This window comes from Nuphar pumila, chromosome 2 (genome assembly GCF_984573655.1).
Source record: "Nuphar pumila chromosome 2, dmNupPumi1.hap1.1, whole genome shotgun sequence".
In the NCBI taxonomy this organism is placed as follows: Eukaryota; Viridiplantae; Streptophyta; class Magnoliopsida; order Nymphaeales; family Nymphaeaceae; genus Nuphar; species Nuphar pumila.
In genome coordinates, this window is record NC_143250.1 from 19,281,092 (window position 1) to 19,301,029 (window position 19,938).

Sequence of the window (19,938 nt, forward strand, 5' to 3'; positions counted from 1 at the left end):
CAAAAGCCAATCTCTACTAAATCCATCATGCTAAACACATCTATAAGGTTAGATTGAGTCAAAATGACTTCCTTTGAGAGATTCCTATTACATTATATGTATATGCTTCTATTGTGGTAGGTACCACCATCACTTATATAGTGGTAATCACTTAATTTACATAATTCTAAGCTGCAAAAGCAAATTCTAACCTTTGAAACTTATTTAGCATGTTCTATTTCCTATTTTCACGTGTAAAAGTTGACTCAAATATAACTCAAGGGGTCTGGCACAGTGGGATGGAGCCTAGGCCATTGGATAGGTGGTATAGATTCTAATCTCATAGGCATCACCCCCTTGTGCAAGCTAAAGCTGGTAGCTCCTTGGAGACAAGTGGTTTATACCACCGGAGAAGTGATCGTATCTATGGTAGGCATAGTCCAGCACGACTAAGTCTCTAACTTTAGGGTTGGTTTCTTTGTTCTAAAAAAAAAAGTTGACTATATGAAGTTTTGTATTATTTTTAAACCATTCTTCACTCGTTGTGGGCTTCTCAATCTTTATTTTATCCTGTTCACCTTCTGAACAGACAAATATCATATCCTTTCTTCCAAGTTTTAGAACAAAATTTCCATTGTATGGTCACCAAAACATTTTTTAATGGGTCAAGGATTGGAGTAGGTCCAAAATTCTACACACCGACAAAAAATATTAAAAAATAATATTTTTTCTTGTAACAAGCTTGCTTATTGATCATGTATCATTTACACTTGTTTCACGTCATTTCTTATTTGCCTATACTCGCACTTCATATTGCTTTTTATGAGTTTTTTTTTTTTGTCATGTACTTGCATAATCGCTTCACAAATGTATACTTCTTTCCGCTACAAACTACTTTTTAACACTCACTTCTTCTCTTACCATTCATGCATCACTTTTGGTATGCATTTTGTTTCCTTATAACTATAAATCAGACTACCATTTCAAGCAACCCAATTCTTATCCACAAAACGTGTTCTAACTAATGAAAAGAGTTTACATTGTTACAAGTAGCTCTTGGAATGAAAATGGGTAAAGACGAATCCTCGGGCCTAGTTTGGTACCAAGTAAGGTTTAACCTAAATCCGAGGCTAGGCTCATGTTAGATTGTTAAAGAATCAGGCTAGGGCAACACTTGCCGGTCTGTATATAACGCCAAGATAATGGGCTAAAATGTGCTTGGTCTAGCTCCCCAAAGGTTCGTGCCCTATAACTGTTACGACCCAAATTTTAGAAGATGATGTGGATCTGAGCTTCAGAATTCACACGCCTTTCCTTGCATGCAATAGGGGTCATTCAGGCCTAAGTGGCACTCAAGAAAGTGATGTGGCAGCTGATGCATCCTCACATGTAGAAAAGTCAATGAACATATATTCATACCAGAAAAAAAGAGAGCTTGACGCATGTATCTATTAGAACCAAGGAGGGACCTCAATATCCATGGGCTTGTTAGCTGGGCCACCCAGGGGCGCCCATATAGAGGGCGTAAACAAGGAGACTGACATGCGACATCTCTAACTTTCAGAGGTTTCCTGGACTGTTCTTGAAATTAATTATTTATTAATTAGCTACAATCTTAATTGTTCAAGAGTTTTAATTAATGTAAGAGTCCTTGTAGATATTGACCTCTAGAAGACATGCATAATGTTACAGCAGATAGAGATCCTGCAGTGAAAATGGGAGAAAGTTACTATAAACCTGGTGGTGGGCTTACCTAAAACCCGCAGGCAACACGATGATACTATATGCATTATAGTATATAGACTCACTGAATTTGCTCACTTTATATCCATTCAAATTGGCTAGACCTTAGAGAGCCTAGCTGATTTGTATGTCTGAGAGGTTGTACGACTGCATGGAGTGCCTGTCTCGATTATATTTGATTGTGACCCACATTTTACCTCACGATTTTAGAGATAGTTACAGAAGGCCTTGGGTACGAAGTTGAAGTTTTCTGCAGTTTTTTATCTTCAAACCGTTGGTCAGTCTGAAAGAACTATAAGACTCTAGAGGATATGTTATGAGCTTATATATTGGATTAGAGGGGTGATCGCAACTTGCACATAGTTTTGGTTGAGTTTGTATACAATAATAACTATCACACGTGTATCGAGAATCGAGATGACACCTTTCGAGGATTTGTATGGAAACCCCTGTAGATCATTAATGTATTGGGATGAGGTTAGCGAGAGGACAATGGATTCGTTAGTCATACTGCAACACAACACAAAGCAGGTTCAGATGATACGTGATAGACTACGAACAACACAGAGTTGACAGAAGAGCTATGCAGACCAACACCGTAGGGAACTTACATTTGAGGTAAGAGATTTTGTCTTTGTAAAGGTCTCCTAATAAGTGTGTGTTTTAGTTTGAAAAAAAGGGCTAGTTAAGTCTGAGGTTTATTGGCCATTTTGCGATTTTAAAACAGGTTAGAGAAGCCGCCTACCACATAGCACTACCTCCTCAATATTTGTAAATATATAGCATCTTTTGTGTGTCTATGTTGCAGAAGTAAGTCCACAACCTATCAAATATTATTATTTATGAGGACGTAGATAATCAAGATTATATGACTATCGAGGAAATGTCAGTAGGGATTTTGTTTTGAAAGGAGTAGGTTTTGAGATCTAAAACTATTCCTCTTGTCATGGTAAGCTGGAGACATCACAATATTGATGAGTGTACGTGGAAGCTAGAAGCGAGCATGAGAGAAAAGTACCTCAGTTTGTTTGATCAATCTTGTACCAAATTTTTGAGGACAAAATTCTTTTAGGGGGGTAGGATGTTGCACTTGCAATTTTTTCTAAATATTAATTAAATAAAGATGCATTTTTATATCCAATATATTGATGCAAAATTTTAAATTTAATTTGTATATGGATCTTAAATATTTTTATATAGATTTAAACACTAGTATTTGGATCCAATATGGGTTTGGACTCTCAATTAAAGAGTTTAAACCAGATTTGAATTGGTTAACTGGATCCAATCTCAAATTGATTGGACCACCATATGGGATGCCACCCATATAGGACCCACTTAAGCTAATTAGAGCCCATATAGATGAGACTCTAATCAAATGAGAAGAGCCTATAAGAGGGTAGGACGTCCCCACCTCTCTATCTATCGCTTAATTAATTAATTAGTGAAAATTAAAGTCAAAATAAGAAGTTTAAACAGATAGGAGTTTTAAATAAGTTAGGAAGTTTTAATGTGATAAAACATGGGAGTTTTAAAACAAGAGTGACTCTCTCTCCATCCACACAATTTTGGAGAGAGCGCTCCATTCCAATGTGAATAGGGGTGGAAGATGGTCCATAAATAGACCTCCTCACGTGCCCCTTTTTCCATCTTATATATATTTCTCTCTTTTCTCATATTTTTTTTCTCTTTCTCTCCTTCTTCTTCCTCATCCACGACCCTAAAAGAGAAACCCATATAGGTGAACGAGTGACTGTCATTAGAGCTGCAATAAAAAGGTGGTGAAGCTACAACATTCAATGCTATTTTTGTTTTGCCAATTTTCAGGTAGGAAACCTTTGACTTGTGTGTGTACGTAGAACCAAGGGTGCATAGACATCCTGAAATAAAGTTTCAGATATGTAGTTGATGGGATATCAGTCTTAGCTTCATGCTTGAACCGATATTCAAGGTTTTGAAGGTCTATGGGACCTTGAAAAAAGTTTTTACTAAAAACAAATTTTTGGAAAACCCTAGTTCTTATTCGTAGTTTGCACAAAGCATGTCTAATATTTTTAGATTAGGTAGGATGTGTATTTGATGTGATCAACATGTTTAGATCATATTTAAATTAATAGTTATGGTGTTTAATTAAAATAAAATCTGAAAAATAAAATAAAATCCTAAATATTGAAAATCAATTTTGGGAATTTAAGTTTTTTTTTTGAAAAATCGTGTTTAAAGGTTATTTACAATTATGTTTCTTGTTGAAATTCATGTATTGCATGATCTAAATGATATTCATATTGGATTCATAATTTTATGCACAGCTGAATTTTAAATATCATAAATAAAATAATATAATTCATATCGATTGAGGTTTATGAGAGCCTTTTTCAGCAAAAATAAATTATACGAATTTATTTATGGTTTTGTGTTTTACTAATACGTGACCAACCTATGTTTTGTTAATCTTGTTAGATCTGATATATGTGTGCATGATTAGTATGTTATTCATAATTAAATTTTACCTTTCCAATACATGTTTCGGTGTATGAGTGCTTGTTTTGGAAAAAAACTATTTTTGTATGCTTTGGGATGATCTTATACTTTGTGATTAAATTTTGTACAACATGAAATTATGTTGTTTCATCCCTAATCTTTTATGGATTGTGTTATATTAAATCAAATCATGCAAAATCATGTTTATGTGGATTATTTTGTAAAAAAAATTACAATAAATATGATTTTATGTATGAAAAGGCATGTTGTCCTGTTTTTACGAGCCCAAACACTTTTTAAGAACTTTATTGTATGCCCAAATAGTTTTGCCAAAAATTCTTAAATTTTAGATAGACGTTTCAGACATAAAAAATGTCTCAGAAGAAATAATTGCTTTGTTTGAAGTTCAGATGTGAAAATATGATCTCTAGATGTCGTTAGATAATTTCTATCCTGATAGAAATTCTGTATACAACTGTTTTGTTTTATAGATTTTATTTCTCTTTATCTGTTCTATGGTTATGGTTGAAAATTGTATACATGTTTGAATATACATTTAAGAACTTTCAATAAAAAATTGATATATAGATTTATCATGGTCTGTGAATTAAAAATCGTAGAAGATGGCGCCGAATCTTGAAAATTTTTGGCGCACAGCCTGTTAATTTTTATAAAATTTTTTTATTTGTGTAAATTTTTTTATTAATACTTCTTCGGAGGGACTGAGTCAAACATGTCAGTCTAGGAGCAAAAAAACTAGTTTCAACAAATTATTTATTTCTCTTTTATTCAAACTACGATTGAGGCAATGTTTGTGGCCACATCCATACATCTACTATAAAAAATTTTGATTTTTACTCACTATAGTTTGACCGTTACATAATTTACACTAACTGTTAAAATTATGTCCATACAGTTCTGAGTTAGAACTCTTGTGATTGTGATGCCATGGTTCCTAAAGTGGACCAGTGGGACATGGTTTAGTCCAATAACTGAACCAAATAAATACAATAATTGTTAGAGATGAGTATGTGTTCTCATTGATATTTATGGTATGCACTTTGTTGGTTATGCATACTTTTATGTTATAATGATTAACATGAATTGATATATTGCATGTATTCATATTGAATAACATGTTTATGATATGCATGTAATATGTGTCAATGCATATAGGGCTATGACATATAGTGTGTGTGAGGTTATACATGCATAAAGTGTTATGAAAAATAGCATGTCGTTATGTGATGCTTGCATATGATGTGATAATGATTAAGTGCAACATGCCATGATTATGCATAGAATGACCATAAAACTTATCGTCTGTGTGGTGTATAAAACTAAAAAAAATAATATAGTGCTAAAATTTTAACATGTCATGATTGTGCATATGGAGTTGTATATGCATAAAGTGTTGTGAAAAATAACATGTGGTCATGTGATGCTTACATATGATGTAATAATATGCATGTGATAATGATTAAATGCAACATGCTATGATTGTGTATAGAATGACCATAAAACTTGTCGTGTGTGTGGTGCATAAAACTGTAAAAAATAATATAGGACTGAAAATTTACGTGCCATGATTATGCATATGGGTTGTACATGCATAAAGTGTTGTAAAAAATAGCATGTGGTCATGTGATGCTTGCATATGATATGATAATATGCATGTAATAATGATTATGTTCAACATCCCATGATTGTGCATAGAATGGCCATAAAACTTGTTGTGTGTGTGTAGAGCATAAAACTATAAAAAATAATATGTATTCACATTGGTTCTAAAAGATAGCCCAAAGACGCATAGTATGGGTGGTCTACCCAGCTACACTAACGTATGACCTTAATAAAGAGAACTCCACACAATTTTTGGGTTTTGGTTGTCAAAATTGGTGATTTCTAGGCATTGGTTGCCAAAATTACAGGATCATGGATCATATTTAGTGGTTTTGGGCGTTGGTTGTCAAACTCACATAATTGGATGTCTTATGCCTGGCTTAAATAGGATGAGTGGTATAGCTTGTGTGGACCCTGTTTTTCTTTGGGTGCAAAATGTCTCACTGGTCCCCAGTTCATGGATTTAGACGATCGGACTACCAATTGGTCCTTTGTGGTATGTCTCTATCTTTGTAGAGTGTTAGGATCAATCTTATTTGCTACCATTGGGATAACTTCTCTCAGCTTTTGACTACACCTAGTGGGATTCTAGCTCAATCAGTTACCCGATTAAATTAAAATAGCATAATATACCTCGAATGGTCTGGACTGAGCTATAGTTGCTCTTTGTGTACCCAGTAGAGCTTTTAAAAAAAGAAACAATGTATTGGTTGGGTATGAACACTTTCTAAATATTGTATTCATTTTCATAATTATATTTGTGTTAAAAGTATGCTCTTTATTATGTTGATAATTAATTGTGATATTTCTTGGTATCATGTTTCTTGAACCTAATTATTTTGGTTATTCAGTTGAATGCTTGTCGTTTTATGTATTTGCCCTGTTAATGTATTTTTCTATTGAGATTGTGAATGCATGGCCCTTATATTTTATAACATACATATACAGAATGATTGAGTTGGAGCAATTGCGAGATGTGGTGGTGCCATGAGAACCAACTTTTGATCTCTTGAACACTTTTGATTTAAATATTTATTTATTTCATTTAGACTTATAAATAATTGATTTATAGAGTGAATAATTTAGAATTGTTTATTGTTTGGTAAAGATGTTTATATATACATGTAACCTGCCCAAAATTTTTAATTGATTTCAAAATATTATTTTCGTTATAATTTCAAAAATATTTAATAAATGGTTTTATCATTTAGACATGTTTCTTGAATTTGGTTCTAGAGATCTACATATTTTCAGGTTAAAATTTTAGGGCATTACAGATCAGGTACGTAAGGCAAAATTTTTTGTGCCATCATCTTGCACCTAATCTTTTCACCTATTTTGAAAACAACATGCTTTACCATGTTATTGCATTTTTATATTTTTAATATCTTAATATTGTGTTTTTAGACATTTTTAAAATTTTAATATATGTTAATATTGTCTTGTGATCTTCCCAAACATCATTTTTTTTAATTAATCAAGGGATTTTCTTTTGTTGTGAAATCCCAATAACGATGTATGTGGCTATGATACTTTTATTTATTTATTTATTATTAGTAGTAGTATTATTTCTTTCTAAAGCCTTATATGGGAGATTGATTGTTGTAATGATGCTTTTTGAAAATATTTTTGTATGAAAGGACTTATAGATATTATCTTTCATTTTGAAGTTCATCCATAATATGCATATCTTAAAAGGCAAAAGAGGTCTTTTAGATCAAAGCTATTAATTATAAAAGGTGTTCTTTTTCTCTTATTTAAATTAGATGATTATAAATATACAAAAAAGAAATCTTTTTGGGTTTGTCATAAACCCATCTTTGTTAGTTTTATTTGTTTTGGGTTTATGTTTAAAACCCTAATCCTAACACTGACCTAACCCTCGACAGAGTCCAAAAGCTCGGAGAAGCACTCCAAACCGCGGCTTCTTATGTGGTACAGAGGAGGAAACAAAGGTGCCCAGCTGGCAGTAATATCTGGAAACATGTATCCTCTGGTTTTGGCTTACAACACAGACCAGATGGAGAGATTACTATGGAACTGCTGGTAGCATGTCCCAAATACTAAGTAGCGGATGACTTTCAAACACGGTCTGCAGGAAAATTTGGCAAGTCCTTTGCAATGTAGCACACGATGTCACCACATACACTATCAAAAGGATGATTCAACTTCAAGAGGACGTCTAGGCTGCATGCACTCAAAGTTTTCATCAAGATTCAGTGGTCACCCAGTGAGGTTGCAGTAGTGAATGCATAGGCCCAGTTTGGGATCAGGCCACAGAAGTGGCCTAGGGTGGGAGTTCAAGCAAATAAGCAGTAGATGTTCAAATGGCCTTGGTTAAGAACCGGACCCGTTGACCGGGCCAGCCACTGGGCCCAATGACCAGGCCAGCCCGGTCAGATGCCCACCCCTAAACTGGATATGGTCCTTCCTGAGATCCACTTATTGGATCAAGTTTTGGGATATATTGATACAAAAGGAGGTACATTGATATGTTGCTCTAATCTAGCTAGCCTAAGGTGCATTAAAGCTTTTATTACGGGAAAGATATTCCCCCAGTGGGGAGGGCATCAAAACATCAGAAGCCATATACATGGATGCATAATTCTCAATGGGACTTCAGTTGTTCAAGTTTGCACTCTTCTCAATCGCAGATCGGGTTCAAGACAATGGAGAATTTGGCGTGATAAGCCGCTAGATTGGTATATAACCCGAGATTATGCTTTTTGATTTTTATTTTTTTTTAAGTATTCTTTTGGTGTAAATTAATTTTGTTAAATGGTTATCAATACAATGGATGGAGGCCTATCCCCCAACACTTATGTGACAAAAAAGATCCAAAGCTTTAAACAATTTTTTTTTAATAGTTGTCAAAGCTGGGATTAGGCTGACCCTTACCAGAATTTAATTAATGGAAAATAAGAAATATTTAATTAATGGAATAGTGAAAAATAAGAAATATACAATGTCATCTGAACCATATTAGCAAGTTTCCTAACCAAAAAATTAGATCTATAAACACTCTTCTGAAATCGCGTTTGCTTGAACCTGAACAAAAAATCACTCAATTGAGGGTTGATGTTAAGCCACTTGAGTTTGAACCCATTATAATCCAGAACCGTCCATCTATGCTTATTTGATTCTAACCAGGATCTAAATAGACCGTGACTTTCTCTATTCGGGGTCTGAATCAGATTCAGCTATACATTATCTGGATCAGATAATGTGAACTGAATCCAGTTTGAACCTGGGTTAAAACTCGCACTCGTTTTCATTCCTAATAAATAGGTCAACAATGGTGGTTGTGAATCTGTTTTGGGCTTAAAAACAAAAAGGTAATTTAATTGAGTGGGAAGATAAGGACAATGAGTTGCCACTTTTTTAACGGTCAAAATGCACTGGTGTACTTTTGAAAAGCCAAAAACCTTAGGTGGTTATATTCAATAGAGGGAAAACTTTGGTGGTTATTTGAAAATTACCCTATATTAAAATGTCACAAAAGTACTTTTTAGTCAACTAAATAATTAAAAAATTTGTGCTTCCATCTTCCATTTTTCAAAAAATTTGCAAACTCCTGTATCAAGCTTGTATCGAGTCACGATTCATATGAGTGTCTTCGAGTTTAATACCTAAGGCTAGACATGCTTTTAGTTGATGGTAGAAACTACGGGTGTCATTGTGTCGACGGGTCTGGCCTACTTTAACTGGGTGGGTCACAACCCGGTTCTGACTTTTGCACAAAATAACCTTACTAGGTTTGAGCGATATACATGTATGTTGTTTGGATCTTGCAACCTCTCACTAAAAAGTATATTTGCACCATGATTTATGAAGTTCTCTTCTAACTGAAATTTGGGTACTTTCACAAATACTATACAAAATTCTCATATATAGATGAGTTACTGGGAGGATCTTCTTCAGGTGATTGATCCTTAAGGAGGTATACAAATGTGTGATGAAATTATCATATTAATGTTTGTGAATATTCATGACCTTCACACTTTTCTCGAACTTTGCAAATAAAGTACTATCTTTACATATATAGTATGACATTCATGAAATACCATGCAAATCTTTTTTAAGTATATGATCTTCAAGAAGGTCTGCAAAGGTGTGGTAACATTCACATATAATTTTTACGAATGTTTCAGACCTTCACACTCTTATATGAAGATCACAAATATGATGCTACTTTTGCAAACAATGTACGACATTTGTAAAGAGTGCTTGTGAATATCCCTAGATGAAATTCTCTTCAATAAGATCCACAAATATGTGATACATGCACAAATCTTAGCATGCAAATTTTTGTACATTCACATGGTTGTTGAATAGTATCTAAAGTTATTTTTGTTATTTTTTTATTGTTTATCGAAAGAACCTTAACCCTTTTTCTTCTTTCTTTGTAATTCTCATGATATCTTTTTTCTTCATTTCGATGATGTAGTATACTTTTCATCGACTTTTTTGATTAGGTCAAAATGTGAGTTTCATACAAACAAATATATATTACTTTATTTAATTTTAATTTTTTTTTATAGATATGAGTATTTAATAGATTTATAGTATGTGTATTAGGTTGTTGCTATTGATGTTTTATGTATATTTTTTATATTTTATTTAATATTTGATATCAAATTTATTGTTTAATTTTTTTTCATATATATATATATTTGTTGGTGTTGTAAATGATTTATGTTTGTTTACTTAATTTTTTATTTAATATTTTATGATTTTGTCTTATACAAGCATTCAATTAGTGTAATAGTATTGAGGTTGACTATGTACAAGCGTTGAATAAGAGTTAGGTGTTATTATGGGTAGTTGCTTTTTGATTATTGTATGCATTTTTATTAATTTAATGCATGAAAGGTGAATGGATGTCCTTTTATCACATGCTATTTTTATTAAATAAATGATATACCATATGATTGCATTACTATATCACTGATCATCCTATTTAAAGAACTATATTGGTCTTTAAAAATAATATCTTTATAGAATTTATCTTTCTGATGTATCTTAAAATTTAATACATAAAAGAGTTATAAACCCTTCAGTATAGTTATTCTCCTAAACGCTAAAGGCCTACGTTTCGTAAAACCAAAGAAACAAAAAAAAGAGTGAGAAAAATAAAGGATGATGCCAACTTGGCATGAAGTTTTTCCAGCTCGGATGGGGAGGTCAACCGACCCTCTTCAAAAGCTACATCCCAAGCCCGCCTTTCTTCTCAGCTCCCTATTCAACCCAAGGGCAGGTAAAGAGTGTCTCCTGCTAGTGCTGTTTGAGATGCCCTGTTGTAAATCTAACTATCTTATCACTGATTCGAATGATAAGGCTTGTTGATCGTGTCAAACAGGAGCATGCATGAGGCATAGTCCAACAGAATGGCTAGTCTGCTGTTAGCAAAAACCAGAAAGGAAGAAGAGGCCGGCATGTGGCCTGCCAAAAAACAAAGAAGAAAAAGAGATGGCTGGTGGCAGGGCTGTTGCTGAAAAACAATCAGCAGCAGCTGAAGTTGCTGCTGTGACTGCCGAAAATAGGGAGCAGGTGGTGGATGATGGCGGTTGGGTGACTGCGCACAGCAGGGTCGTGGCTGCAGAGCACTCAGATTGCTAGTGGGTGCCGTGTTTACAGGAGGTGAGGGTGGCGACAGCGGTGACGAGGTTCAGGCAGCAGAAGAGAGGTGGATGGTTCAGATGGTGGAGCTGACTACTCCAGTTGGTGGAGAATGGCTACGTGAGAGGCGGAAATGAGGGGGTGCCAGGCAGTGGAAATGGAGGAGATGGAGGTTTGGTCAATGGGCTGAAGGTGGTGGGTGACGGTGGATGACAACGGAGGCTGATGGTGGTGGCCGAGAGGGATGGTAGTGTAGTGGTGGGTGACGGCTTGAGTTCACCGGAGAGGTGGGGGTTGATGGGTTAGAGGGTTACACGAGAGGGAGAGGCAAGGGAGAGAACCGTGAGGTGAGGGGATTCACGGTGTAGTGGGTGTCGATATGGTGAATACGTTAAAGTGAGGAGAAACAAGGTTTAAAATAGGGGAAACTTAGGGGGAAAAGAAATTTTAAAGGGGGCTTTTAAGGGAGAAAATAAAGGGCAAAATGAAATTTTATTTTTTGGGTTTTGATTTTGAAATTTTTGGGGTTTTGGAAATTGGTTTTTAAAGAGGGAAACCAAAATATGTTTGGATTTGGAGTTGGATTTTGGTATTAAATGCAAATCCAACTTACTTAGACAACTATTTATCCTTAACTGGATCCAAACAAATTTCATAGCACATTAGGGAGATTTATTTTGATCTTAAGTTAATCCAAATCCTATTTTCTTAAGTGCATTTCATTAGGGTCTTCAATTAGATCCAAATAAAAACAAATTTATTTTACATTCATGAGATCCATTTGGGTCATAAATGGATCTGAAAGCCTTATTACACTACACGAAACCTGTGGATTAGTGACGACCTAAATTCGTCGGTAATCCGTCACTAAACAGTTTAGCGATGGATTAACGTCGGATTAAAGACAGATAACTTTCATCGCGAATTTTTTGACGCTAAGTAGTGACAGAACTTATCCGTCGCTACTTTCGTCGCTAATTTGCGACGGATTAGCGACAACCATGATCCATCGTGAGTCCTTTGCTATTTTAAATTAGCGATGGATAATATTCGTCACTAATCCGTCGTTAAATTTAAAAAAAAAAATTAAAAAAATTACTCTCTGCCAGCGCGTTCTCTGGCAGGGAGCACCTTTTTTTGCACAGAACCAACGCGTTCTACGACATGGTCTTTTGCACAGAACCGACACGTTCCAGCATCGGGACGCTCTTCCACAGCGAGCCAGTCGCTGCGGGAGAAGGGACGCGGGCAGCCGCAGGCGGCCTCTCGCGGCGGTCGATCGGGAGAAAGAACGACTTCCTCTGGAAGGAGACCGACAAGCTCCGTGTCGATGGCCAGAGGACCTCCGGCGCCTGCTTCACGGAATAAATTATCGGCGAAGGAGTGGACACGCAGGAGGGGGTAGAGGAGCGACGTCGATCGACCGACTGCGACCTTTTCGGGCTCCTAGTGGAGACGGGATTCGGCGAGGGAGAGGCGGGACGGGCGGTAGAGACTGGCGAGGGGCACTGTCGGTAGGAGGAGGGCGACACGGGGGAGAGGTAGCAAGAGTTGATCTCACGAGCCTTTGGCCTTCGGGGGCCGACGCCATTGTCGCGCTCGGAGGGTGCGAGAGGTGGCCACTGCGCGTCATCAGAGGAAGGGCGGGCTTCTGGCGTCCTGAGAAGCGCGTGGTGTTGGTGGTGGTGAGGATCGCAGCCACCATTATCAGCAAATCACGGTCGTAGGGATCTCCATTACCAATAAAACCTGCAATTTCACAAATAAAAACGGAGGGAGGAAAAATTTCGAATGGGGGGAGGAAAAATTTTGCGCCTCAGGTGAGAGGGTTTAAATCGAAAATTAGCGACGAAATTAGCGAGAGATTTTTTCTATCGCTAATTAGCGACGAATTAGCGTCGAAAATTTTTTAGCAAGAGATATATACATATTGACAAATAAAGTATGAGTATATATATATATATGTTTGTGTGTGTGAATTATATATATATCTTTATTAAATATTTTATTTTCAAGTTTCAAAAAAAAATTCAGTTAATTACATACCAGGGATGTTTGTTCACGACAACTAGCCAAAGAAAAATGAAAATTTGATAATTTTGGTTATCATTTCATGCAAAATAGTGTATGCAAGTGCACTTTCGCAAAATTGGCACAATTACTTCTTTTATGCTAAAAATGAATGAATTAGTTGCTTGAAGAGTTTTGTGAAATTCATAAAATGATAATTGTGGTATTTATTTCATCTGCAAATGCTTTGCAAATGGAATGACATAACCGGGTCTTGTTTGTGAACCTTGTATGATTTTTTATGACTCGTACTCCAATAAAATCTTGTAAGGTCATGTTAATGCAAAGGCCTAAAATTGTGCATGAGGTTTCGCAAGACACTTGTGGTGCCACACAAGCACTTGTAATATTCTGTGTGACATGCAAACTCTGTATTGTTGACCAGTGGCGTACACACATGTGTGTTTGCCTTGTGATTGGGCATGTAGTCGAAAAGACCTATATGAGGTACTATGTGTACACCCAATACATTTAATTTGATAAGTTGCATGTACATAAAACGTAATAAAAATGGCCGACTGGTTTAAATGTCCTAGGGATTGATTTTGACACTTGTTGGTTTAATGCACCATGAGCTCATTGGATGAGTCATCCGAACATATTAAATAAAAATATAGATGTTAATGACGGCCTCTTTCATGTGATATGCATTCTTGCCTTACAGAAAGATTTAGTGTCACCTAGAGTAGTACTTGAGTTTTCAAAACCCTGGTTTGCCCAAGAGCAACAGGTACATATAACCTGGATTAATCAAATTAAAAAGAAATGAATACTCATACAATGCCAAGAGACCTTAGAGAGGGTAAATGGTACAAACTTTTTTGAGTTGTTATTGAAACATACAACATTCGAAACTATGCTATGAGCGACAATGACTCAATGATCATCCGCACAAAGATAACTTTTTTAGAAGTTGGATGCTTCCTTATATTTTGGCCTTTAGGGGTTTTCTCTTGGTCATTACAATGTCTCTTTGGCAATCTGATTCATATAGTAAATTGGGGTATTAAAATACCAAAAAATAATAGACCCCTAATTGATCTTATCTATCTCGATGTATTCGAATTGTGCGTACTCGCATGGGGTTAAACAAGTGAAACATAATTTTATATGTACAACTTTACTTTTTGCACTTAGATGTACATACATGCTTGAATATAGTTTCTATTATACTTGTACTGGTTATTAATTGTTTGAAATTAAATATGTTACTTGGATTACTCAAATTCCAACATAATCTTGTATGCTGACACTTTACTTGCGTTCTTTGAAAATAGTTTTTCTACCGAGACTTGTGAAGTTTGACCCACAATATTAACATTTTACAGGTTTGGATAATTGAGCGGATGTTGTTGCAAGATGCTTCTGTAGGAGTCATGAAGACTACATCTTTCTTGCCGATTTGTGATCACTTTTTAATTGTCCAAACATTAATTATTTACTTTTTGTTAACTTAGTGTAATAACTCTTTAAAAAATTATGGTTGATTGATATTTATTTAAGTATCTTTGTCGAATATAAAATTATCTGTAATTGCCCAAGGTTTTTTCAAACTCCATTTCGATTATTTTCGTTGTGTGGTCTTTAAAAAAAATTTGCCTGAAAATTTTGATAAATTTTTGGGAGATACACAAATGATATTAAGCCCATCTCATTGTTTAATTAAATTTTAAATAATATAATAATATTCAAAATTTTGCTTTTAATGTGTCAATAATGCAATAAAAACGTGATGCTTTTGAAGTAGCTGATATTTTAAAAAATCTTGTTTTCTAAGTATCTTATTGGCCTATGGAAAGTCACGATGGAAACTACATATTTCGTGTAATGGCATGATCACAAGCAAGAAAATGATAGGAAAAATAGAAATTGGAAAAGAAAAAAGTGGCAACTTTTTCCTTAGTTCCAAACAATACAAAATTTTTGATTTTTTTTTTATTTTGTTCTGATTTTGACAGGAAGAATTTCTCCTCAACCCTCTTACCATTGTAGGTAGCTGCATCTTCAGCTTCATTTATCTGGGTATTGAGGTTAGCAACAGCCTCAGTACAAGCCAATGAGTCACCCTCCTCCTCCTTAGATGCTTTCGGCATGCGAGACAAGAATGTGCCCACAAACTGCTCAACTTTTTCTGGACATGTTGTCTTACTTATGGGCTACTTTGAATTTTGTAGTTGTTCTTTGTATGACAATTAAGGTTTTTTTTTTGTTATTGGAGTGCAATTTTATGTGATTATTGAAGGTGCATTTTTTGTAGAAAATGTTTAACACTTACATTTTTTTCTTTGGATGTGGCTCGCTCACACTAAGCTATACTTGCAAATTATTAAGATGACCCAGTAGTTCTTTGTTGGCTTTTGTTATTGTACTACAACACTATAGGAGGATGTGGGTGTGGACTCCTTCGATACATTCTTCTTAATAATTTCTGGCGTTTCACACATATATTTATGCGATTTTGTGAAGTATATGCGAAAAAATAAGATATTTACAAGAGGAGGTTAACAAATATATTTATGTGAAATATTGACGTATATGCAAAAAAAGTGTAATAACTCCAACCTGATGATGTATGCTGACACTTTACTTGCGTTTCTTGGAAAGAGTTTTTCTACCGAGACTTGTAAAGTTTGACCCTCAATATTAACATTTTATAGGTTCAGATAATTGAGCGGATGTTGTTGCAAGATGCTCCACAGTTGGACTCATGAAGACTACATCTTTCTTGCTGATCTGTGATCACTTTTTAATTGTCCAAACATTAATTATTTAGTTTTTGTTAACTTAGTGTAATAACTCTTTAAAAATTATGGTTGATTGATATTTATTTAAGTATCATTGTCGAATATAAAGTTATATGTAATTGCCCAAGGTTTTTTCAATTTCATTTTGATTATTTTCCTTGTGTGGTCTTTAAAAAAAATTGCCTGAAAATTTGATAAATTTTTGGGAGATACACAAATGATATTAAGCCCATCTCAATTTTGAATTAAATTATAAATAATATAATAATATTGAAAATTTTGCTTTTAATGTGTCAATAATGCAATAAAAGCGTGATGCTTTTGAAGTAGCTGCTATTTTAAAAAAATCTTGTTTTCTAAGTATCTTATTGGCCTATGGAAAGTCACGATGGAAACTACATATTTCGTGTAATGGCATGATCACAAGCAAGAAAATGATAAGAAAAATACAAATTGGAAAAGAAAAAAGTGGCAACTTTTTCCTTCGTTCCAAACAATACAAAATTTTTGAAAAAAAATAATTTGTGTTTTGTGCTGATTTTGACAGGAAGAATTTCTCCATCTTAAAGAATGAGAAACTTTTCCTTCCAAAGATTTTCATTTTTGAGGGCAGCGGCCACCCTAATCAAAACACTGTTAAAACATTTTTACAACCCGATCTTATTGTGTCACACAAGCAAGAGAAAAATTTTCAAAGAGAAAAGTTCTCGTATGAAAATATTCATGTTAGGCAAAATTTTCTTTACTGGCGAGCTTTTTTTTTTTGCTTTCAAACGTGCTCTAGATATAGTTATTTGCGATAATCGCCACAAATAGTATGTCCCCACACGCTTGCGTCTGCTTTGTAATACACGAACCAACCAGGAAGCACCTATTTGAGAGAGGGTGGTGTATGTTACCCCCGATAATTCACTGAATCCCACGTCTGTGTTCAGGGCTTTGAATGAGCACCACGTATACAAGCACATGGGGCTCGTATTCCCGTGTATGTTGACATAACTTTGCATCAGACTCTGGTGTTGTTGCAAAGACTTAAGTACCCTTTCTTGCTATTCTTCTCATAAAGTGATGGTTTGAGAAAATGACAAAAATGCCCTTCATTCAAAAAAGAAAAAACAAACAGTTCAAAAAAAGGACAAACATGTCCTCCATCCAGAAAGTCGAGGATGATGTTGACTCTTCAAAGTCTTCTTATTCTTTCTCCGTAACACTCTGTAAAACCCTCTCTCTCTAGAGAAGAAATCAAGGGAGGATTCTTCAAAAGACTTAAGTGCCCCAAATATGATTATTTAAGACCAAGTCTTTGCATTGCAGGATTATCCGAGAAAGAAATCTCCCCTGGAGGAGGCCATGAACATCAACCGAGGCCATGAACATCAACCCTCTCACTCACTGTCTCTCTTTTCTTTCTGCTTCTGTGCACATCCAGCAGAAGATCCTACATTGCTCCATCAAGCACCGACTGACCTGCACATTGATTGTTGTCGAGCCTGATTCAGAGTTTTTACCCTTACAGGAGGAGGGTTTGGGGGCTCCTCCCACCGTGGGTAGCATCATTCAACTTAAAGACTTGTGGAGTCTGATTCTAAGTTTTTACCCATTCATATTTTAAGGCATTAGATCTCATGTTTGAACATCCACGCATGTGCAGTTTGCTTTCATCATGTTCAGTTGTTTTCTAGATTACACTTTGAATTCTGGTGCATTTTAGATCTATCGATTTGTATGTAACCAGAGCTCATTTTAATCTGAATGTTTTACTGCAACTTCATGCATATGTCTTCATGTTCTCCACTAAAAATCAGATCATTCTGAATTTGTTTGACCCACTTTAAAAATCGAGATTCAGAACCTGTTATTTTGCACCGTCAGGATTTTAGCAGAATCAGGACCAACTTGCGGGAGTGATTTCTCCCTAACCAAAGATGATCTTTCCGATCCGTAAAAAGGGTTGTTTTCTAATCTAGTTTGTTCATACCAAATTTCAGCGATTTTTATGGTGTTTTCATACCAGTTTTGGGTCGAAAACCATAACCCTATCACCTTGTGTCATTTTAACGGCTCAGATTTTGATCCATTTTGTTTGAATTTTATTTCCCTAATGGGCGATCATTTTTCAATTCTATAAAATGGGTTCTCTTTTTTTATGTGTCTAGTTCATCCCTGTAAATTTTCAGAATTTTTCATGGTCAAATATTATTTTATTTTGATTAAATACCAGAACCTTGTATCCAGATTTTATAAATGTTCTGATTTTGGCCCCCATATCATGACTGTTGTAGCACTTCTTCAACAAATCGCTATTTGATTGGCAATATTCTTCAGCAAATCATTGTTATAATTTTTTTTGGTCTTTAATGAGTCTCTACTATGATTTGTAGTATTTTTGGGTCTCCAACGAGCCTCACAATGATTTATAGTGTTGTCCGGTCTTTTAACTATGATTTATAGTGCTTTTGGGTCTCCAACGGGCCCCACTACGATTTGTAGTATTTTTTTGTCTTTTAACTATGATTTATAGTGTTTTCGAGTCTCTAACGAGACCCACAGTGATTTATAGTGTTGCTGGACCTCGCTATAGCGATTTGTAGTGTTTCTCGCTAAACACTACAGCGATTTGTGATACAAATCGCTATCCGAATCAGGACCAACTTGTCAGGGCCATATCTCTCCAACCAGAGATCGGATTTTAAATCCGTAAAAAGTAGTGTCTTCGTTATGAAGTCTAGTTTATTCTTGTAAATTTTAAGTGATTTTTATAGTCATTTGATATCTTATTTGAATCTAAAACCAGACCCCTATCAGTGTGCCTTATTTGAGTGACATAAGTTTTTATTTCGTTTTGTAAGAGTCATATCTCCCCAACGGAAGATCATTTTACAAATCCGTAAAAAGGGGTTTTCTTTCTCTATGTGTCTAGTTTATATCTGGAAAGTTTTATAACTTTCTATGCTCATTTGATATTTCAAACCCGTTAAAAACTAAGACATGTCTCCAACAAGTTATAATTAACTTCCATCCACTTAGTTAAAAGGGAATAATAACATGTCTCGGTTTTTAACAGGTATGAAATATCAAATGAGCATAGAAAGTCATAAAACTTTCCAGATATAAACTAGACACATAGAGGAAGAAAACCCTTTTTACGGATTTGGAAAATGATCTTTCGTTGGGGATATATGACTCTTACAAAATGAAATAAAAACTTATGTCACTCAAATAAGGCAGACTGATAGGGGTCTGGTTTTAGATCCAAACAGGGTACCAAATGACCATAAAAATCACTGAAAATTTACAGGAATAAGCTAGACTTCATAACAAAGACACCACTTTTTACGGATTTGAAATCCAATCTCTGGTTAGGGAGATATGGCCCTGACAAGTTGGTCCTGATTCGGATAGTGATTTGTATCACAAATCGCTGTAGTGTTTAGCGAGAAACACTACAAATCGCTATAGCGAGGTCCAACAACACTATAAATCACTGTGGGTCTCGTTAGAGACCCGAAAACATTATAAATCATAGTTAAAAGACCAAAAAACACTACAAATCGCAGTGGGGCCCGTTGGAGACCCCAAAGCACTATAAATCATAGTTAAAAGACCGGACAACACTATAAATCATTGTGAGGCTCGTTGAAGACCCAAAAATACTACAAATCATAGTAGAGACTCATTA